This window comes from Rhinatrema bivittatum, chromosome 2, assembly GCF_901001135.1.
Source record: "Rhinatrema bivittatum chromosome 2, aRhiBiv1.1, whole genome shotgun sequence".
NCBI lineage: Eukaryota > Metazoa > Chordata > Amphibia > Gymnophiona > Rhinatrematidae > Rhinatrema > Rhinatrema bivittatum.
Genome location: NC_042616.1, coordinates 54126137 through 54149102, shown reverse-complemented (window position 1 = coordinate 54149102; position 22966 = coordinate 54126137). Strand labels below are relative to the sequence as shown.

The following is a 22966-nucleotide window of genomic DNA, read 5'->3' as shown; positions in this document are numbered from 1 at the left end:
ATCAATGCAGAAGAAGACCTAGAATACAAGTTCGAAGCCATTCTAGATGTAAGAAGACGTGGCAAGACTTGGGAATACCTTCTGTCTTGGGAAGGTTACGGCCCTGAAGAAAATTCTTGGAAACCGATGGCTAATATCCTAGATAAAGCGATGCTTCATCAGTTTCACCAGATGCATCCTCGGAAACCAAGACCAGGTACAAGAGTTGGAGTCCGCTCTTTGAAGGGGGGTACTGTTGTGACCCTCGGTCTACGACAGCTTCGCCCCACCCACCTCACTCTTCTTGCGGCTCCTCCCGCTCACCTCGGACTACTGGCTGCCACGCCGTCTGTCTGCCGTCCTCTCTGGCGTCCCCGGACCGGCTTTGGTGCTGCTTCCTGCCATGCTCCTCCAAGGTACCATAGGGCGCGCGTGCGTACGCCGCCCTCATCTTTATTTCCTTGTTGGCACGATCCTGAGATGACGTCACACTGCCCGGATATTTAAGCCTAAAACCTTTGCTAGCTAATCGAGTTAGCAACCCCCCCCCCCCCCCCGGAACTCTATGGATGGGATTCGCTCTCCGTGCCGAAGCTACTCTGCCACTCCAGCATTATCTGGAACTCTTATTGGTAATGGGGTACCCGCTCCTCAGGGGCCTCTTGTGCTTCTTTCAGTTGCTATCAGGAAACCAGTATTCGCTCCTTGAGGGCCCATGTTCCCTGAGTTGCTGCCTGCATCTACAACCCTTTCTACTTGGAAGACTTCACTAACAGTTTCCATCTGTGAGTATAACTACCATCTATTCTACAGTACTGCTTCCCTGGAACCAGGTACTCGCTCCTCGAGGGCCTGCCCTCTGTTCCAGTGCCAGACCTCTTGTCTAGAGGAATCGCTGTGTGAGTACAATACCACTGAGTCTCTCTACTCTAAGGGATCAGGTACTCGCTCCTCGAGGGCCTGCTCTGTCTCGGAGCTTCTCCTATTCTACCTGGGACTCTGTATGTTTCTCACTGCGTACTCATAACTCTCAGTCTCTTTCCACTACAGCACAGCCAAGCAGAGGATTCGCTGTTCCAGCATTCTGTGGGATACTCGCCCAGTCAGGCTCAACATCTACTACACACTACTGCCACCTCTGGTGGTTTCCCAAACTGTTTAAATAAAGATTGAAATCTGTGTTTGTGTGTCCAGAGTCTAGCCTGACACTGTGGTCCCTCACGGGACTGCCCCCCATGGGCGTGGTCAGCTGCCACAGTGTCCAAGGATCCACCCAAACATCAATAACCATAACACTCTTCTGGCCAGTCACAGGTATTATTTTCTAATATGGGTCTTAATTCTGAAGCTAATAGTTGAGGATCTATATGGCCCCTCTTCATCAAAGATGTGGTGTTATGTTGCCTGTCAACAGGAATGAGTGAGAAGGATAGAAGAAAATAGTCACTCCAGGGAATCATAGCTTTGTCTAAAGAGAAAACAGCAAAGTTAATAAAGGCCAGGTCCAACCACAGGAGGACAGAGTTTCAGTCAAGCTTTGAGCAGAGTGGGACAGAGATGGAGCATCAAGGTTTAATTTGAAATCTCCTAAAATTATAGCGTTAGTAAGGTCAAGGTTCAGGTTTAGAACAGATTCAAGAAGAGGAGAAGTGTTATTGAGAAAGAAGTCCTGCTGGACAGTAAATTAAACAGATGTTTTAAGTTTCGTGTAGAGAGATATCTAGATCAGAAAAATTCAGAAAAGATTTAAAGAAGTTAGCAAGGCCACCTCCCCTCCTGCCTTGTCTGGATTTAAAAAGAAAGGAGAAGTTGGGAGGTCAACAATGGTTAAGGATGGGTACATGATAATCTTTCAGCCAGGTTTCAGTTATGCAAAAACAGTCATAATTCTCCGAAGCCAACAAATCATAAATTATTGTCGATTTCTTCGCAATTAAATGTGCATTAACAAGAAGAATTACTATAATGTATTAGCTGTAATGAGAGTAGAGAGAGGTGTTAATGTAATATTTTTGAGAGTTCTGTGTGAAGAAATCTGTTTAGGTCAACAGATTCTACTTGCAGTAGAGCGTTCTTGACCTATGTTTGTTGGAATTGACAATTGATACATATTTGGAAAGTTAAGGTACTCAATAGTTATCGTTTGAGTTCATTTTTGAGGAGGCTGGATGCATGTTTCATGGAATCAAGGAGATGTGCTCACCTCTGCGCATGAAGGGGCGCACAAAGGGGCATGCTCCTTTGTCGGGCTTCATTGTACGCATGCCCCACGGCATGAGTGCCACTGGCATCCACACCTCCGATAAATAGCCCGGCACCCAAGAATGACATCAACAGTGGGCAACGCTTCGTCGAAGCACAGGGAGTCCCTTCAAACACCACCGCGGTGATGGGCAGCAGGAAAACACACCTTCCAACCAGTGTTATAGGTGTCAGGCAGGAGCAGTCATGTTTCTTTCTTTTTTGGGGGCTTTTCATGTATGTTTCATTTATATTCACAATTTGTTTTGTTTGTGTATAGACTAATTGTATCACTAACTTGACTCTGTCCCTCCCGATGCAGCTATTGTGAAACAAGGCCCGTGGCGGGGGACCGACAGTGTTGTTATTCTTTCTAATTGAATTACACTCTTTCAGCCTTGACACAGACAAGACTGCCTGTTATTTGAACTAATATAAATAAAATTACTTCATGCATTAAGACATTTTTTTTTAACTCTTTATAACTTTTCAAAACTTTACAATACTATAAAATATAAGAATAATTGGTACGTTAGGCATTTCAGATGAACATCCACATATTCAGTACAAATCATCAAACTACCTTTGCCCCCACCTCCCACCTCCAATATGGTCCGCAAATATCTTGGTATCTTTCTGACTGATCTTTCAAAGAAAAAGTAAGTTTTTCCATAAGAGCAATATCCAACATCTCAGATTCCCAAAAGAGGATAGTAGGAGAGCTTATCCATTGGTGAGCCACAGTCAAGCGTGTTGCATGTAATAAGTGACCCACCAACTTCCTATAACCCCTCATTTTCCATCGATTAGACATCTCCCTATCAAAAAGAGAGCTGGGTCTACCCGCAAACTTAGTTCACATATATCCTGAATAAATCGGCAACCACCCTCTTAACCCTAGGGCATCCGGACACTCCCTCCATATGTAATAAAAATTACCAGGAAGCCCACACTCCCTCCTACAAGTTGAACTAACATTGCTAAACCTAGCATAAAAGACCGGAGTGCGGTACAGCCTGTTCAACAATTTATATTGCAACTCCTGCCCCTTACAAAAGATAGTAATTTGTCAGACCCATTTCCAATTGGATTTCTAATCCACATTATCCAAAGCAGTAACCATATCCTGATTCCATGCCTGAATTAGCCTAGGTGAGGTGTCTTTTTCAGAGTGCAGCCGTATTGATTTATATAAGATGGTCCACTTTCCATTTACAACTAAGAGGGCCTTCTATCCCCCTCTCTCCTTTACCCCGGAGTGTTCCCTGATTATCTCTGTGACATCTTTGCATTAAAAAAAAAATAAAAAACGGGTCATGGTCGACACGTGGAACTTCTCAACCAGTCCCATGAATGGTTTAATACGGCCATCATCAGCCAAGTGTCCTAGGAATCGTAAACCCCCCCCCCGCCGTCCATACAGTCATGTTAGGAGGAAACATATATAAGGACAAATTTAGATTGTGAACTAAGGACGTCAAATAGGACCAATTAGCATTCTGGGGGCTAAGCAAACGACACGCCACTCACCATACATGAACTTAAGCATTTGAACACACCCTTCTTCTGTGGATTCATCTCTTGATGTGTTTATGTCCCCCCCACTTGTGTGTTAATTTTATACTAATGAGAACAAAACACTGCAATCAAGTCCTTTAAGAATTTAAATACTCAAAAAAAAAAAATAATAATCGAGAAAATACCTCAGGGGCGGATTTTCAAACACTACGCGTGCGGGTACTTTTGTTCGCGCCACCGGCGCGAACAAAAGTACACCAGATTTTATAAGATACGCGCGTAGCCGCGCGTATCTTATAAAATCCGGGGTCGGCGCGCGCAAGGGGGTGCACATTTGTGCAACCTGCGCGTGCTGAGCCCAGCGCGGCCTGCCTGTTCCCTCCGAGGCCGCTCCGATTTCGGAGCGGCCTCGGAGGGAACTTTTCTTCGCCCTCCCCCACCTTCCCCTCCCTTCCCCTACCTAACCCACCCCCACGGCCCTATCTAAACCCCCCCTTAACTTTGCGCGCGTCGCCAGCAGCCCCGCTCCGTCCTCTGGTCCCGGGGGCGTGGTCCGGAGGCCTCGACCACGCCCCCGGGCCGGCGCCACACCCCCGAAACGCCGCGTCGTTTCGGGAACGCCCCGGACACGCCCCCTCCCTCCCCGTTTCGAAAGCCCCGGGACTTAGGCGCGCGCAGGGGTTTTAAAATCCGCCCCTCAGTGAATAATTGGACCATCATACCAACCCGCAGTTGCTGAATCTGTTTCCATTCAGTATTTTCACTGCTGAAGGTCATATATAATCATCAGTCCTTTAAAGTTAATTCTTTTTTTTTTTTTTTTTTAAAGAGATTACATTTTTAACATTTATGAAATTTTTTAGTGCTCGCTCCTAAACCTCCCCTTTTTGCTGTCTTCTCTAGGCTCACCCTCTCCCCTCCTGCCGCTGGATAAGGAAGCAGAGAGCTGTTTTCTTCTGAGTGAGATTCAGCACACCAGGAAGGCAGGACTTCTTCAGCTAGCCTGCTGCCCCCAGATTTTTGCTGCCCTAGTAGGCCTATTGATAAATCCAGGCCCGAATACCATGAGTATTAAAGACTGTTTTTCAGAAGGTAGCTTTGAACTGAAGCTCCTGTTCTTGCTGTCTTGTCTCTTTTTTTGTGTGTGTTGCGGTCGGAGCTCTGGATCACCACCACAACATGGCACGACCTAAATCTTTTTTATATTTCTCTTACCACTGATGCAGGTTTCTGGGGTCTGTGGGCGAGACTCTTCAGTTTCCTTCGTTTGGAAGGCCTGGCACAAGGCTCCTGTCCTTGCTCAATCATAGACAAGATGTCAGGCTTTGGGATCTGAATCCCTAAGTAGGGAAAATGAAAATAATCACAGTTTACCACTTGAAAAAAAACAAAACATAAAAACAAAAAGGTTTGGGACATCAACATGCTACTGGCAATTCATACATTATTGTAAAATAAATAAATAAATTAGGGTGAATAAAATGGCAGTTGCTCTCATAATATCTTACATATGCTCATCTGATTTTAGTGTTAAATGTGGGAGATTACACAAAGAATTAAAAATACAAAAAAAAAACCCACACACTTGCACTCTGTTTTATGTCTTTCGGACTGCACAGTTACATGTCAACAGATAAGGGACAATCTGGTTGGTATACCCAGTCTGGCCAGTTTTCTCATTCTTGCTCTCTATTGCTTTGGGCAGATGAGCATATAAATTCCCATACTTCAATTTATACGCTCATTTATCCAAAGTGGTATTTTAAGAATTTCCTGATACCTCTTGTTTGCTCAAAAATCCAAAAGCACAATAGAAGTAAAATTAAGTCGGTGGATAACACCGTGAAAATTTATTTTAGGGAGTTATTTTTAGTTAATCGGAAGAGACTGCATGCAAAGGTGGGGTTAATAGTGGATCAAAGCGATCACCAATAAACCAATAAATGTGGATCTATGTATATAGATATTGCTCTTAGCTTAAGTATAAGGATAATTAAGGCATGAAAATGTTTTTTTTTCCCTTTATCTCTTGCTCAGTAATAAGCACTGAGAAAAGAGCAAGGAACACATCTGTTCTCTGTCAGGTAAAGGGAAGGCCAGTGCTTAGAGTCAGACAGTACCAGGATGTCTAATAAGCCATAGCCTAATGAGCTATAGCTGGCCATAAATGTTGTCAAAGCTGTGCAAATTAAATCAATTGCACTTGCAATAAAACCTAGATTAAAGCTAGAGAATGAGAGTATAAGAGAAACTGCAATTGACAATATTCTTTAAATGAGCCATGGACAAGGGCCAGTTGTTGTGCAGATGGACCCTTGGACCAAGGGGGAGTTGACGCTACCTGTGGGGAGAAGCCCCATAGGTTCTAACCGTCGGTAGGCAAGGCTGAGGGAAAGCAGAGGCCCAGCTGCGGCTTCACCACAACCAGACCATGTTCCCCTTAAGTTGAGAACTTGGGTGCCGGGGCCGGCTGGACTTGGGGCCTCTGCAGAGATGGAGGTCCAGGTGGAAGAAGAATCACAGTTGCGCAAGCCAGGGTCAGAAACAGACAATGAAGCTCAAGGTCAATATCCAGGCAAGGGTTGAGGCAGGCGGTGTAGCTCGTGGTCAAGGTCCAGCCCAAATTCAAAACCGAGATCAGTCCGAGGAACAAAGGATGAAGATCAGGAACTCAGGAAGGCAATCCACACTCCGAAGAGAGAAGACCTATTGCCAAGGCAAAGGCTGGAAGCAGGATCTAGTCTTAAATAGGTCTAGGTCGATGATATCATCCATAAGGGCCGCAGGGCTTTTCCCACCGCAGGCCCTTTAAATGTAGAAGAGAGGCGCGTGCATGCCTAGGACAATGCTGGGTGCAGGACGAAGTCGGCGGCATTTCAGCTGTGAAGATCTGGAGGTGTTGGCGACAGCCTGGCCACAAAGAGGGACTTAGCGGCGGATTCCAGTTGCTCAGATAGCTGTGAAGAAGCAGGAGTCAGTGGCATTGGATTGACAGCTCAGAGCCGCGAAGAAGAGTGGCTGTGGTGGCCCCCCATCGCTGTCAGGAAGCCTGGGGCTGGCACAGCTGCAATGTGCGGCGTTGAGTGAGTGAGGCTGGCCGTGGGGTTCCGCGGCTGGCAAGCATAACACTGGTAGCCAGTTCATGAAGTCTCCGAGCCTGTAACTGTCTTCATTTCCCAGGATGCACTCTCATATAGAAAGAAAAACCTATGAGGGAAGTATCTTTGTATAAAATTTTTCTTTAGTCCTATCTTTGTTATTGTAATGCTATTTGCTTTTATTGATTTACGCAATATTGCTGTATTGCTGTGTGATGTTATTTGTCTTTGATGATTTTGTACCATATTTAGTACCCTGAGATTTGCTTTTATAAGATTGTGTGTGTGTGTTCTGTGGCATGGTATAACACCATTCAGGCCATCACTTCCATTTGATGTCTGATGAACAGGATATTACATATTATGTCAAAGTTACATTCATTGAGAATGGGATTAGTGGTTGTTTGTCTGATATATATATAGTTTGTGAGATATATATATAGTAAGTGCTAGAAAGTGGCAGAAACAATACATGTCCATCATGTGTCAGTTTAGCACTGCTTCCGCTATCCAGGTTTCTGATACACATCTGGCCAGACCAGTCGCAACAAATTTTAATGCTCTAGCAGAATTACTGAGCCAAACAGAAACAGCTGACTTGAGGGAATTTAAAATGCTAGGACAAAGCTCTGATTTGACTACTGATATAGTTACCTGCCTCTTTCAGCAGAAGTTGTAAACTGCCAAGAACTGTTTGCAGATATACCTTATGCTTTTGTCTGTCTGCTGTCATAGTTCTATCAGTATACATTTCAGAATAGTGTAACTGATTTACCGCATTGAGTTGAACTGCAGTGTGCCTAAATCTCAGAGCGGGAATCGGCTCCGAATCCCAGAATCAAAGCTCAGTTTCTGTCTGCACTTGCAGTAGGAATGCATACTTATGCAGAAATTCAGAGTCTGGTCACAAAGGGACAAGAAATCCCTCTTGGGGATATTAACAATTCAGTTGCTGCATAGACAATTACCAGTAATGAAACTTTAGAACCTGAAAGGACACAGGGAGTTGAGGAGTTAGAGTTTGCAGATAAGGAAGAAGCAAAGAGAAAGGGGGTGGGGGGGGGGGGGGGAGGAAACAAATTGTCTCTCATACACAAACACAAAGGAGAAAACTAATTTCTATAGCACTAACAAATTAGTTTTCCTGTTTAAAAGTTATAAACAAACTGATAGAGAGTTAAATTAGTTGATTTTTACAGCAGATGAACTGAATTTAGTAAATTTCTCAAGTACACTTAGTTCATTTGGACCAAAGTGAGATCTGCAATTTGTCAAAGTGACAGGGAGGGATATATGCCCCTCCTAACAGCTATCACTGAATTCGTACAGAAACTGTACTGTGACCAGGACTTCTTTCCTTCAAAGAAGCTATTAAGAAATTCTGTAGCTGAGGAGGGGAACCAAGATGGCCGCCTCATGTGGAAGTTGTACAAGAGTGCTCTCATTCCCTAACACCTCTTTTTACCTCTTTTCCTTAATCTTGATGCCACATACAAAGCAGAAAGCTAAGGTAGGGAGATTTCTTCTAATTCTCCCTTACCCGGATTTACATCAGCCATGGAATCGAGGGAGTTCTCATGCAAAAAACACAGTCCTTCTTTCCAGATGCGAGTGCCACCTGCGGGATGGAGCTGAAGTGGATGCCAAACCCGCTGGCCAGGAGATCGCTTTGAGCCCTGGTGTACCGATTATGCCTTTCCTCATCATCGGGGGCCGACAGACCATTTGCTGACTCTGCCGGTTTTGCCAGGGGTGAGACTGGTGATGCTGATATTAGAGGGATAGTCGAGAAGGGAAGTCAGAGGTCCTGTATTACCTACGCTACCGCGAAACTGTGTTCCTGCTGGAGAGAGAGACCCCCCTCTTTTGGGGCTATCTGTGTGGTTGGCCCTCCAGCAGGGTCTCGACACAAACCCCTTTTGAGATCTTGGGGCAGGTTTTGCATTGAATCTAGGGTATATGGTGCAGGGAACCCTGGCTGTGAAACCTCGCTTTAAAGCCCTCTGTTATAACACTGGATGTTGCTTTGGAATGCTCTGGGTCTCTCATGAGACTTTCTATTTTCTTCATTAACCAAGATTTCTTTGGACACTAATCACCGGATTCTGGCTATGGAAAAAACAAGTTCAATCTCAGAGTGAGAAAATGGAAATTCTAGAATCTTGTATTGCCTCAGTTGAAAAAACTCAAAGTGGCTTGGTTCAATCTGATTTGATTTATACTAAGTTTGAAAATAATGAAAATTCCCTGAGAAGCTTGAACTGAGAGTTTTAAAATTTCCCCTTTACTATCACCTACAGAACTGTTTAAGAATCTACTTATCCTCTGTTCTTAAGATATCTACAGCCGCAATGCCTGTTTTTACAAAAGCATATTTTTTGCCACAAGTTCAAGAAATTGCCGGTTAGAAAACCAGTCTCAGGATTTAACCCTTGATTTGATTATATTCTTGAATTATCGCAAAAGCTTGAGATCATTAATAGAGCCACTGTTGGTATCCTTTGCCTTTTTGGTTGACAGAATACCGTCTGTTTAGATATTATCTTCATAATAGATTACTTACATTTTATGGTCAGAAATTGTGGATTTATCCTGATATAACTAGGTCAACTCAACATCATAGGAAAAGGTGTATATATTATCTCACTTTGTAACAGCGCTTCTCTGCAGATATTTGGACACAAGGATATTACAAAAGAATTTAGTTGAAGCAAATATAAATTTATTATTGCATATCCTTGGAGACACAGCCAGACTTTCAACACAGGAGGAAAGCACACAGCCTGTCTCTCCCAGTATCTTGTAAGAGCTGTATTATATAGGTTTAAACCATCAGAGAATGCCTGTGAGCCTATGGTGATAATCCACTTACGCAATAGGACAGTGAGCTAAACTACTTAAACCTGAAAACACACTCCCACCCACATTAAGGCTCTTTTGTTTCTGGCCTTGCTTTTGACAGACGTGTTCTGCTTCTTCTGAGTTTCTTTTGTCCTCGATCATTTCATCTCCAGGGGGCAGGGAGAGAAACTCTGATATCAGTTGAGGCCTCTCAGTTGATTACAGATAATCCAAGAATGTAGTCTGGAATGTAGCTTAAGAACATAAGAACATGCCATACTGGGTCCGACCAAGGGTCCATCAAGCCCAGCATCCTGTTTCCAACAGTGGCCAATCCAGGCACTAAGAACCTGGCAAGTACCCAAAAACTAGTCTATCCATGTTACCGTTGCTAGTAATCGCAGTGGCTATTTTCTTTTTTTTTTTTTTCATTTAATCTTATTGAGTTTTATAATTAATGACAAATACATATCATTTACCTAGCACGAATGGCCTAAACAGAGATAGCAATTTCTTAAAAAGAAACAACAAACAAAATATTTATGAATCTATTTAGGCATTCTAATTACCATGAAATAAAGGGAATCAAAATTTTAGCTTGAGCAATTTATCAAGGAATAATTACTTCTTACATTAGCTGGATAATTATACCCCAATATACCCATTATGCGAATACCATTATTCAGCAACCACCATCCCCAGTAAGTTCTTAGCCTCCAAAAATCTTTTAATTCCAAAGGTTCATAATGATGTAATTCTCATTATTTAATTTAACCATACATTTACAGGGGTAACGGATCAACATTTGGGCTCCTACTTTCTCTCTGCTAATTGTTTTAAGGCTAAGAATTCCCTCCTCCTACTCTGCGTGGCTCTCGTAACATCTGGAAAAATTCCAGATCTGTTGATTATAATATTTATAGCTCTATTTCTTAGAAACAATTTTAGCAAGGCAGTGGCTATTTTCTAAGTCAACTTAATTTAATAGCAGGTAATGGACTTCTCCTCCAAGAACTTATTGTATTCTTTTCAGCCATTTGCTATCTGTAATTCATGACCTTTGAGCATCAGGCTTGTGCAGAGCCTAAATGTATTCCAGATGTCTTCCAAAGTCTTGAATCTGAGGTCAGTTAAAGTTTTTAGTTGCAAGCAGGCTACAGACAATGAAGGATTCTGGAGCTGAGTGAGCAATAGTCTTAGCATTAGTCTCCAATTAGACTGCCCCATAATCATTTCCCTCTTGTGCCACCTTCAATGGCAAGAGTGGCACACCAACAGGTCCACGACGATGGGCCATAGCAAAGGGGCCTAAAAAGTGTTTCCTAACAACTAACCTTGGTATTATCAGGTGTAAAGCACAGTTGTGTGTGTCCCTCTAAATTCCTAATTGGTGCTAAGTGATACTCATATAAGCAATAGGCATTCACTAGTTAATCAAACAATAACATTAAACTGAATTACAATACAAATCATCCAAATTCTATAGTTGAGCTTGCAAGTGTGATCAGGTTGTAGGGTTAGAAGTAAATTGTGGCCAGAAATGTTCCTTAATATATGCCACTATGGTGATTGTATGTTAGGGGAGAAAGGTAAAGGAGCTGATGACGTGACTAAAATCCAAACTAAATTATGCTCTATGCAGATCGAACAGCTAAATAAACAAAAAGATGGAGAGACAAATAAGTGTGGCTGGGACAGAAGGAGTTAAAGCATGTCCAGATAAGGAATTTGAGTCAGAAATACGACATGGACAAGATGGGTGTAATGCAGGTTACCCCCAGAATCAATTAATAGGTGCAGTAATTACACCTAGAGGAAATAATATCCGTGGTAGAGGGATGTTGCGAAGCAGGAGAGGGATAGGTGGACGAGGAATGTATGGGAGTCCGTCACAAGGAGCTGGGATTGGACCTGATAGAAGAGCAGGAAATGGGTATAACCAATGACTTTTAGGAGTGGTGCAAATTAGGGCAGGAACAGCAGATCCCATGTTGACAATACATATTAACAAACAAACTTATACTTTTCTATTGGATTCAGGGGCAACCAAATCTGTGATTATCTAAACAATCTATTAAGTACAGTATTTACAGGATCTGTGTGCAAGGCACCCTACAGAACTACTTATATAAACAGCATAGAAAGGAAATAAAATAAATTCTAACAAAGTCAAAATTGTCTGTCCCAGGTTTCGATCCAAGGTTTTGTCAAAGGGCGCCCAGTTTACTTACAATATCCCTGTAAGAGTTTGATTAAACATCTTAATGCTAATTATGTTTTCTTTGAGCCCTTCATGTTTTCTTGGACTCTCATACCTAGAGGAAATTCTTGCATGTATCGGCTTACTGATATGTAGCAGTGATTGCTTCTTCATATCCTTTTTTTTCGTTTTCATGGTTTTTTGCTCTTTTCTCTTTCTTGACTTCCCCTATTTCCTTTAATATCTAGGGCTATGTATAGATTGTAATGTTTTCTTTTTCTTATTGTTCATTGGTAATATATTTACTTTATAAACACCTCTTTTTATGTAACAAGAGATTCTTGTGTTATATGTAAATTGCAGAAAATTAAAATAAAATAAAAAATTCTGTAGCTGATAGTATTATAGCTGTACAACTGTTAGCCCTTATCGAATACTGCCTGGTAGATATAATGATGGGTTTCCTTTAAACCCTGGGTAACTACTTGGCTACGAGCCAGATCAGCACTGCCCCATGGCTCTGATCAGGAAAACAGAGAGAGAGCAGCCTGTCTTGCCCCATTTTTCCCTGAATATAATGTATGTTTTGTTTTCCTTTTCCATTTCTATATTTGGCAGATATGCCTATTAGTCTGTATGTCTGATAATAAATGAAATCTACTGCCAAGATCTTGCTACAAGAAATGGGGAAAAAACTGCATTCTTTTAGTTCTGAAACAGCTACCATTAAACTCTTCCATCAGATCGGAACACCTGTTACACATGACCAAGTTTCTTTTTATTTTTTATCCCTGTTATATGTAATGAAATATTACAGATGCTGTTTTATTTAGTGAAAAAACCTGTATGTTCCAGCATGAATTGCAGAATGAGTTGAACTGTTTATGTGAGTAGATTATGAAATGCAGAATGTGAAAATGCTTATGTAAAGAGAGTCTTTTAGCTCAATGGTTGCCTAAGAAAGAGATAGAGACTTTATAGTTTAGTGATATGGAGCTGCCTTAATCATTTGGACAGGTGGTAGAGGAATAAATTAGCCTGATAATAATTATGTTGAGAAAAAGTTTAGAGCATGTATTTATATTATGAAATAGTGTGGTACAGTACTGTGTGGAAAGAAACTGATAGTGTTAAAGTCTGGATTTCTTACCCTCATCACATTAGACAGGAGTCATTTCTGAAAAAGGGGGGGGGGGGGGGTTATTTGCCTGTTTATCATCAAATGAATCCACAAGCCCTGATACAAGTACAGAGATACAAAAGACTATCGATGCTGTACATTTTGTCTTCGACTCTACATTCTTGGGACTATATTATGAACATTCTATACAAAAACTGTTTGGTTTCTTTGCTTTAATTTTTTTTATTGCATTTTACAAGTTTAGTATTAGAATAATTCACAAATATCACATAAATGATATGATAATTATGGTAACCTACATATACATAATAAGCATGAAATAGTAATCCCTCAGAATTTAGCCTCTGATATACTATTGAGCTTTCTTATATTTCTAATTATACCATCCCAAACAATCAGGTCGATACTGTAAAACCGCGGGAGAGCGGAACGAACGCCCACTCTCCCGGCGCACGCACGGCCCTTTGCCGGTGCGGGCGATTCAGTATGCAAATTAGGCGACGCGGAGGAAAAACGGGGGAAAAGGAGGCGCTAGGGACACTAGCGCGTCCCTAGCGCCTCCTTTTTGTCAGGAGCGGCGGCTGTCAGCGGGTTTGACAGCCGACGCTCAATTTTGCCGGCGTCGGTTCTCGAGCCCGCTGACAGCCACGGGCTCGGAAACCGGACGCCGGCAAAATTGAGCGTCCGGTTTTTGGCCCGACAGCCGCGGGCCGAATTCAAATTTTTATTTATTTTTTTATTTTTTTACTTTTTTTTACTTTTGGGGACCTCCGACTTAATATCGCTATGATATTAAGTCGGAGGGTGCACAGAAAAGCAGTTTTTACTGCTTTTCTGTGCACTTTCCTGGCGCCGGAAGAAATTAGCGCCGACCCCAATTTCTTAGAGTAAAATGTGCGGCTTGGCTGCACATTTTACTTACTGGATCCCGCGCGCATACCTAATAGGGCCATCAACATGCATTTGCATGTTGAGGGCGCTATTAGGTGCCGCGGGTGGGCCGCGTGTTTTCCTCCCCTTACTGAATAAGGGGTAAGGGAAAAACACGCGTCCAGAGCAGGGTGACAGTGTGCTCCGACGGAGCACACTTTACTGTATCGACCTGAATATTTGGTATATTATAGAATGCATAATACAACACAAAGGTAAATTAATCAGATTCCAAAAATATGTCACCTATTACATGAAGGAATCATAACAGTATTATATACTCTTCTTCTAGAGTGGGTAAACAATCAATAAGAACAGACATTTAAAATGTACCATAAATTTAATATAAAAAGTTCAATGAAATTGGACTTGATACATATATTGTCATCTAAAACAAATCACTATGAAAACTTGTTGCACAGGAGATGGACCCTTGGGCCAAGGTGGGGTTGATGCTACCCGCAGGGCAAGCCCTACAGGTCCCCACCATCAGCAGGCGGAGCTGGCTGACTGACGGAGGCCGGCTGAAGCTTCGCCAATATCAGCCCTCGTTCCCCGCAGGTTGAGCCCTTGGGTACCGGGGCCGGCTGGACTTAGGTGGGCCTCCATCTGAGGTCTTTTCAGGGACAATGAGAGGTCAGCCAGGGGTCAGCAGCGGTAGGCGTCGATGGTCTGATCTGGATGAGGCGGAGTCCCGGGCGCCAAAGAGAACAGGAGGCAGACAGGGGGCACCCGAGTAAGAACAGGCCAAAGTCTGAAAGGCCAAGTCCAGAGTGAATTCAAGAAGAGCATCATTGAGCAGGCTGAAGTCAGGGCAGGTGGCAGGCAAGGAAGAGTGGCAAGACAAGCGTGGGTCAAAACCAGAGGTCAGCGAGAGATTAGTCAGGCAAGGCAGAGGTCAAACCAGGAAGCAGTCAGTAGCGTGGTGTTATGTTTTAACTTGGTTTGTGGGCCCTTGGGTCGTGGAGAGAGCTGACTCCACCCACAGGGAGGAGCCCTGTGGGGACTCTCCATGACAGGTGGGGTCTCAGCAGTGATGGACACAAGAGTCAGAGAATATTTGTTATACAGCAAAGAGAAACCCGAGGAGCGGGTTTGTAAACTCAGTCCTGGAATTAGAAGACCTGAGATGGATTCTCCGGTAGTGGTCTGCAGAGCGGGGTAACCCGGGGATCCACACAACAAGACAGACGTGGTATTGTAGAATAGGTCTTGTACTCACAATGCAGTAGAGAATTCGTAGTAGCAGCAGCGGAGATCCGATGCAGGAAAACTCACTTAGCTGGTGAAGGTGAGACAGGCAGAAGAGGCTCTTCGAGGAGCGGATAGCCCTGAATGCAGCAAGGCCCCCGAGGAGCGGGGTACCTGAGTCACTGAGCCTGGAACGCAGGAACAGCGATGCGAAGCGTCTCAGAGTAAAGGAATTAAGCAAGATGGAATCCTTGCTAACTCGTAGGTAGGAAAGTCCGGTAGGTTTAAATACACGTAGGCATTGACGTCATGCAGAGGGGACGCCCCTGAGGTTCCCTCCATGATGTGCATAAGAAGGAGGCAGGCGCGCTCGCGTGTGCCCTAGGTCACAACGGATTCAAGATGGCGATCAGGATCGCCCTCGCCACCCTGGGAACGCCAGGGGGGGGGGGGGGTGTCGGCATGCAGAGGCGGCCATCTTAGCCAGAATCGGAATTACCGGGCAAAATAAGGTGAGCAGCAAAGGTCACAGCCGTCTGCAAACCGCCGGGGCGCAATAGTACCCCCTTTCTTAGGGCACCTCCTAGGGGGTTTCGGTTTCCTTGGGTGAGTTAGATGGAAACGATGTAACATGTCTTTGTCAAGGATGTTGACAGCAGGTTCCCAGATGTTTTCTTCAGGGCCGTATCCTTCCCATGAAATTAAATATTCCCAATGCTTTCCTCTCTTACGCATGTCCAAGATGTCATCCACTTGTATGCGATGTCCTCCTCAGCATCCAGAGGCTGTGGATCTGGATCTTGAGAGAGAATTCTGAGAAGACGAGAGGCTTTAGCAGTGAAACATGGAAATCGTTGTGTATTTTCATGGATGATGGTAACTTCAGGCTATAGGTCAAGGGACCTAGGCAGCGAAGGACAGAAAAGGGTCTAATGTAGCGAGGAGCAAATCTGACAGAAGGGAGTTTGAGGCGAAGGTACTTGGTACTGAGCCAAAACTTGTCTCCTGTCTCAAACTGAGGTGCTGCTCTGTGATGAGCGTCGTATTGCTTCTTGGTCCATTGTCCTGCTTTGGGTAGAAGGTCCTTAGTTTGAGTCCAGAGTTGGTGAATCTCTTCAGCAGTAGCCTGAGCTGCTGGTGATGTACCTGTCAAAGGCATTGGAAGTGGTGGTAATGGTTGATGACCATATACAATCTGGAATGGAATGGATCCAGTGGGCAGAAGCAGAATGAGAGTTCAGGGTGAATTCAGCCCAGGGTAAAAGTTCTGCCCTATCACTCTGCCTAGTGTTGACATAGGCACGAATGAATTGTTTGAGAGTCTGATTCATTCTGTTTTCCCATTTGTTTGAGGGTGATACGCTGATGTCAGGTCTAATGCAATCTCAAATTTACAACACAGTGCCCTCCAGAACTTGGCGGTGAATTGAACACCTCTGTCTGAGATGATGTGCTTAGGCATCCCATGCAGGCGGAATATATGCCTTATGAACAATTTGGCAAGTTCTGGGGCAGATGGTAGTCTGGGTAAAGCCACAAAGTGCGCCATTTTTGAGAAGCGGTCCATTGTGACCCATATAGTATTGTTCCCACTTGAAGGTGGCAAATCAACAACGAAGTCAGTCACAATGTGTGTCCATGGGTCATCTGGAACTGGTAGCAGCTGTAGGAGACCCCAAGGGCGCCCGGCAGGAGGCTTTTGCTGGCGCAGGTAGCACAGGATTCAACGTACGCTTGGACATCCTTTTTCATAGACGGCCACCAATAAAAGCGTTGAAGGGTGGCCAGCGTACGGGCCTGTCGTGAGCCCAGTTCAGAAGTTTCTTTCGAAGATTTTGAGGAACCACTGTTTTACCCACTGGAACAGAATGGTTAGCAGCCAGAACTATCTTCTCTGAGTTGATGATGTGACAGGGTGCATCAGGGACATCTTCAGGTGTAATGGAGTGTGAGAGGGCGTCTACCTGGATGTTTTTTTATCAGCTGGACGGTATTTGAGCAAGAAATTAAATCGGTCAAAGAATAATGACCACTGAGCTTGGCGATGGTTGAGTCTCTGTGCATGACGTAAATATTCCAGGTTCTTGTGATCAGTGAACACTATTATCTGGTGTTGAGCACCTTCTAGCCAGGGACACCATTCCTCAAATGCAAGCTTGATGGCGAGCAACTCTTTGTCGCCGATGCCATAATTTCTCTCGGCTGGCGAAAAGCGTCTTGAGAAAAATGAGCAGGGATGAAGAGTATGCGTATCACTGTGCTGACTGAGCATGGCCCCTTCGCCAACATCAGAGGCGTCGACCTCAACGTTGAATGGCCGATGAGGATCAGGATGGCGTAAACAAGGTTTCTTGAGGAATGCCTCTTTTAAAAGCTTGAAAGGCGGAGATGGCATCCGGAGACCACTGTGATGGATTGGCTCCTTTTCTTGTTATGGCAGTAAGTGGCACTGTTAAAGTCGAGTAATTCTTGATGAATGTGTGATAATAGTTAGTGAAGCCTAGGAAACAACAGAGAGGTTTAATACCGGTAGGCTGAGGCCAGTCTTGTATGCTTTTGGTCTTCTGGGGATCCATTTGAAAGCCTTTGTTGGACACAAATGTATCCCAGGAAAGGAATAGACTCTTGATGGAATGCATACTTCTCAAGCTTGGCGTATAGAAGATTATCTCGCAGCCTCTGCAGGACTTTGATGACATTGGCTTGATGGCTCTGGACATCACTGGAAAAGATGAGGATGTCGTCCAAGTATACGACCACATACTAGTATAGCAAGTCTCGCAGAATGTCGTTCATCATATTTTGAAAAAAGGCCGGGGCGTTGCACAGGTCAAATGGCATCACTAAATACTGAAGTGGCCATTGCGAGTATTAAAGGCCGTTTTCCACTCGTCCCCTTGACGAATGCGGATAAGGTTGTAAGCGCCCTTTAGATCTAACTTCGTGAAGATCTTTGTGCCTTGGAGCCAATCAAACAACTCTGAAATTAATGGTAGAAGATATCAATCCTTGATAGTAATTTCGTTCAGACCTCTATAGTCAATGCAAGGGCAAAGGGATCCATCCTTCTGCCGACAAAAAAAGAATCCAAGCCCCCGCCGGCGACTTAGTCTAATGAACCCTTTCTGTAGATTTTCTTGAATGTAGGCTGACCTGGCCTTGGTCTCAGATAATGAGAGCTGATAAACTCTTCCTCTGGGTGGCTCTGTGTCCGGTTTTAGGTTAATTGCACAGTCAAATGGTCTGTGTGGTGGAAGCACATCAGCTGCTTGTTTAGAAAATACATCTTGGAATGATGCATACTGCAGTGGTAGACCAGGGACAGCAGAAGTAGTGGTCAAGCATGGCAATGGGGTTACCTTTTTTAAGCATCTGTCATGACAGTTCAGACCCCATTGTGATAATTCCATTGAAGACCAGTTGAACTGGGGAGAGTGGTCTTGCAACCATGGGATGCCCAGCACTATAGGATGGATAGCTTTCTCGAGGATTAGAAACGTGATGATCTCAGTATGCAGGGACCCAGTGCATAGGCAGATGGGTTGTGCAGTGAGAAAGACATCTCCTGGCAATGGCTCGCTGTGTATGGATGAGGGAAGCAGCGGTGTGGGTACTGGTTCGGTGGGAATTCGCAGCTGTTCTACCAATCTTTTCAAAATAAAATTCCCATCTGCACTGGAATTGACTAGTATTTGTGTGGTGAATTTGAGCGGTCCAGAGATGATAGAGACCAGGAGGGTCAGTGGAGGAGATGGTGCAGTCAGACCTAGGAAGAGTCCTCCGGCAGATCCTAGGTTTGCATGTTTCCCGGACAGATGGGAAAGTTTGGACTGCATTGCCAGTCTTCCCGCATTACATGCAGAGGCCCATCTTTTTGCGAAAGCGCCTCTCTTTGGCAATTAAGTGGCTCCGGCCTAATTGCATGGGTTCATCCTCTTCTTCAGAATTGGGTAGTGTCTGGACCGGAGCTGAAGGCAAGACGTGAGGGCGATTACCTCCGGAGGAGTGTTTCTTGGGAGGCTTTACCTCAGCAGATCGCTCTCGGATGAGGTGATCAATTCTTCCAGTGAGGTCCATAAGAGAACTTAAGAGTGTCAGGCAACTCATGTGCGGCAAGTTCATCTTTTATATGGGAGTTGAGGCCTTCTAAGAAGATAGCTCTTAAACAACCCGAATCCCATAGGAGTTCAGAAGACAGAGTTTTAAATTCGATTACATAGTCCGGAAGTGGCTTAGTCTCTTGTGGAGGTGTAGTAGTACTGAACCAGCTACAGACTGGCGTGCAGGCTCATCAAATGCAGCTTTGAAGAGAGTCAGAAAGCCAGGTAAGTCATTCAGAACTGGATCATTGCATTCCCTTAATGGTGAAGCCCAAGCCAGGGCTTTCCTATCCAACAAGGACAAGATAAATGTCGTCTTGGTAATTGCTGTAGGGAAGTAAAGCAGTTGTAAGGAGAAGTACATACAGCACTGATTTAGAAAGCCCCTACACAACACACAGGGAGTCTCCTGAGAAATGAGTAGGGGCAGGCAAAGGAACTGTAGAACGCCCGGTAACCACCGGGAGTGATGCACTCTGATCAGGAATGGAAGAAGCATTTAGTCTGGTATTCAGCTGATTTAAGGCGGTAGTCAACAACTCCAAAGTTCTCTGTTGCTTCGAAATCCGTTGGGCCAGGCCAGGAATGGCCTGTAAGGCTTAGAGCTGAGCTGGGCCCATGGAGTTAGCAATCTGTTATGTTTTAACTAGGTTTGTGGGCCCTTGGGTCATGGAGAGAGCTGACTCCACCCACAGGGAGGAGCCCTGTGGGGACTATCCACAACAGGCGGGGTCTCAGCAGTGATGGACACAGGAGTCAGAGAATATTTATTATACAGCAAAGAGAAACCCGAGAAGCGGGTTTGTAAACTCAGTCCTGGAATTAGAAGACCTAAGATTTATTTATTTATTTTTAGTTTTTATATACCGAGGTTCCTGTATAATATACATATCACCCCGGTTTACAAGGAAATAAAACTAACGCCTCGCAGGGCGATTTACATTGAACCAAATAACATTGAAACAGATAACAGGTAATGAAGAGGGGCATAACGGGGATTAAGGGAAGTTACATAGAATGACATGTAATAAGCATGTCCATTTTAATTGTGATAAAACTGCTCAGAAACCTATGTATAGGGGGGGATGGTGGTTCAAGATCTATCCTTTGGAAGAATACAGATATTGTATTCTTCCGACTCTTAGATGTCCGGGAATGCTTGTGCGAAAAGCCAAGTCTTTAGCTTCTTTTTAAACGTAATGTGGCAAGGTTCACAACGAAGATCCGGTGGGAGCGAATTCCAGAGTGTGGGACCCGCTGTGGATAGTGCGCGTTTCCTCAGGGAGGTTTTCGCCGGCTGGGTTACAAGCATGTTCTTATACGCATTTCTCGTTGGTCTCTTGGAGATGTGTAGCTGGAGTTGAAAAGTTAAGTTGAGAGGAGAGATGTTATGTAGGGCCTTGTGTATCATCATGATGCTTTTAAAGTGAATCCTGTATTTAATCGGTAACCAATGAAGGTGCTGGAGGATGGGGGTGATATGATCCCTTTTTTTGGTGTTTGTGAGAATTCTTGCCGTAACGTTAAGGACCATCTGGAGTGGTTTGGTGGTGCTAGCGGGAAGGCCCAGAAGGAGTGAGTTGCAGTAGTCCAGTTTCGGGAGTATGATGGATTGTAGAACCAGGCGGAAGTCTCTGTAGAGTAGTAGTGGTTTTAATTTCTTTATTATCTGCAATTTAAAGAAGCATTCTTTTGTGGTGTTGTTAACGAATTTGTTGAAGCTGAGTCTGTTATCTAGGAGTACACCCAGGTCTCTTACTTGTGGTGAAGTGAGGTCTTTGGAGGTGGCAGGGGATTGGCTGGTAGGGTGATGGGTGGGATATAATTTTCAGGGGCTATAATGAAGATTTCGGTTTTGTTTGTGTTTAGAACCAGGTTGAGGCTGTCGAGCAGGTTGTTGATTTCTGAGAGACATTTATTCCAATATGACATGGTTTTGTGTAGGGATTCAGCAATCGGGATGAGTATTTGTATGTCATCCGCGTATAGGAAGTGAATTAGCTTGAGTTTGGTAAGTAGGTGACAGAGAGGGAGAAGACAGATATTGAAAAGAGTGGGTGAGAGGGATGATCCTTGTGGTACCCCCATCTTGGATTCAATCGGGTGTGACTCTTTGTTGTTTATCTTGACCTTATAAAGCCTGTTTTCTAGAAACGATTTGAACCATTTGAACGCTGATCCTGTGATGCTAATGTCCTTTAGACGCTGTAGGAGGCATGGGTGGTTCACGGTGTCAAACGCTGAGGAAAGATCCAGAAGTGCAAGGAGGCAGGGTTGACCTTTTTCCAGATTAAAGAGAATTGTGTCTGATAGAGAGGCTAATAACGATTCGGTGTTCTGGGTCTTGCGGAAGCCGAATTGGTTTGTGTAAGTATATTGTTTTCCTCTAGGAATTCTGAGAGTTGTCTGTTTACAATTTTTTCCATAATTTTGGCAATCATTGGAAGATTTGCTATGGGTCTGAAATTGACAGGGTCTGTAGGTCTTGTACTCACAATGCAGTAGAGAATTTGTAGTAGCAGCAGCGGAGATCCGATGCAGGAGAACTCACTTAGCTGGTGAAGGTGAGACAGGCAGATGAGGCTCTCCGAGGCAGAACCAGGGGTCATGACTTAAAACTCCAGGGAGGAAGACTCAGAACCAATGTCAGGAAATATTTCTTCACGGAGAGGGTTGTGGATGCCTGGAACGCCCTTCTGGAGGAAGTGGTGAGGACCAAAACTGTGAAGGATTTCAAAACGGCATGGGATAAACGCTGTGGATCCATAAAGTCTTGAGGGTGTAAATGAAATAAAGAGAAGAGGCATGGGGGTGGCTTGCGGGAATCACGGCTACTACCCTTATTCAATAAACATACACAAGGTTAATGCGACTCCAACATTGCTCTATGCTTCAACGGCAAGAGGAAATGTGGGAAAAAAGATCTGCATTCACAAATAAGCGTGGGAGAAGCTTGCTTGTTGCGGCGATTACTACCCCAAACCAAATTAGCCTGATGCTTCACTTTCATTGCATATCCAAGCAGCTCTCTGTTTCAATTGCGGGGGGGATGAAGAAAAGAGGATTTATATTCGAAAAACCAACAAGGACAAAATTGCACAGGCTGGAAAAACAAATAAGCTTGGGAGTAGCTTGCTTGTTGCAGCGGTTACTACCCTGAACCAATCAAGCCTGATACTTCACTTTGAAATCATATACAGCACAACTCACTGCTTCAAGGCATGAGGGAATGAAGAAAAGATGATTTATATTCAGACAACAACCAACAAGGACTAAAGTGCACAGGCTGGGTAAACAAATAGGCGTGGGAGTAGCTTGCTTATTACGGTGGTTACTACCCCTAACCATTTAGGCTTGATACTTCACATTGATGCAGCTCCAGCACTGCTCTCTACATCAATAGTGGGGGTGGAAGGAAATTAGAACCAAAAAGTTACCAATAAGGGCCATGACCTCAGTGGTCAGAGTAACAGATAAGTATAAGAAAAATAAGTATGAAAGCTTGCTGGGCAGACTGGATGGGCCATTTGGTCTTCTTCTGCCGTCATTTCTATGTTTCTATGTTAAGGCCCCCGAGAAGCAGGTACTTGAGTCACTCAGCCTGGAACGCAGGAACAGCGATACGAAGCGTCTCAGAGTAAAGGAATTAAGCAAGATGAAATCCTTGAAGGAAAGTCCGGTAGATTTAAATACACGTAGGCAATGACGTCATGCGGAGGGGACGCCC

The 22966-nt window shown here is 44.2% G+C and overlaps 1 protein-coding gene across 1 annotated transcript in view; it reads right to left on the bottom strand.

Annotated features, from left to right (window-relative positions):
* Window positions 1–22966, bottom strand: part of LOC115083972 (mucin-19-like) — a 100874-nt gene that overhangs the window by 28821 nt on the left and 49087 nt on the right. The window contains exon 3 of the mRNA XM_029588153.1: window positions 4954–5078. The gene's annotated coding sequence lies outside the window, so the exon portion shown is untranslated. The remainder of the gene's footprint in view (window positions 1–4953; window positions 5079–22966) is intronic.